The sequence below is a fragment of the Propithecus coquereli genome, unplaced genomic scaffold, assembly GCF_000956105.1.
Source record: "Propithecus coquereli isolate 6110/MARCELLA unplaced genomic scaffold, Pcoq_1.0 Scaffold66, whole genome shotgun sequence".
Classification (NCBI taxonomy): Eukaryota; Metazoa; Chordata; class Mammalia; order Primates; family Indriidae; genus Propithecus; species Propithecus coquereli.
Genome location: NW_012152618.1, coordinates 2234162 through 2234694, shown reverse-complemented (window position 1 = coordinate 2234694; position 533 = coordinate 2234162). Strand labels below are relative to the sequence as shown.

At 33.4% G+C, this 533-nt stretch overlaps 1 protein-coding gene across 1 annotated transcript in view; it reads left to right on the top strand.

The window, feature by feature from the left end:
• RYR2 (ryanodine receptor 2 (cardiac)) overlaps positions 1–533 on the top strand; it is a 509242-nt gene that overhangs the window by 18270 nt on the left and 490439 nt on the right. The gene's annotated exons all lie outside the window — the stretch shown is intronic.

Genomic DNA, 533 nt, shown 5'->3' with positions numbered 1-533 from the left:
TTAACATGTGCATATAAAACTGATAAAATTTTACTATCCAGGATATATAAAGATCTCCTACCAATTAATAAGGAAGAAAAAATATCCAAGTAGAAAATATTTAAAAGGTTTGAAGAAGTAGTTCATGGAAAAGGAAACTCAGATGGCTTCCAAATATTTAAAAAGATGCTCAAGATTATTAGTAATAAGGGGTGTGCAAATTAAAGCCACATTCTAACTATGCATGAAATTGGCAAAAGTTGATGAGCTTGGCAGTGTAAAATGGTGGCAAAGATATGGACCGATGGAAATTTTCATACATTTCTGTTAGGAATGTTCATTGGTACAGCCTCTTTAAATAGCAATATGATTATACCTACCAATGTTTAAGATGGTTATAACCGGGACTGAGCAAATTTACTCCAAGAAATATACCTGGCCTAGACCAACTCTTAAATTTGGGCTCATGAAAACATGCACATACACGTTCACGTCAACATTTTTTGTAATAGCAAAAACATACAAGAGATCACTACACACCTGTTAGAAGGGCA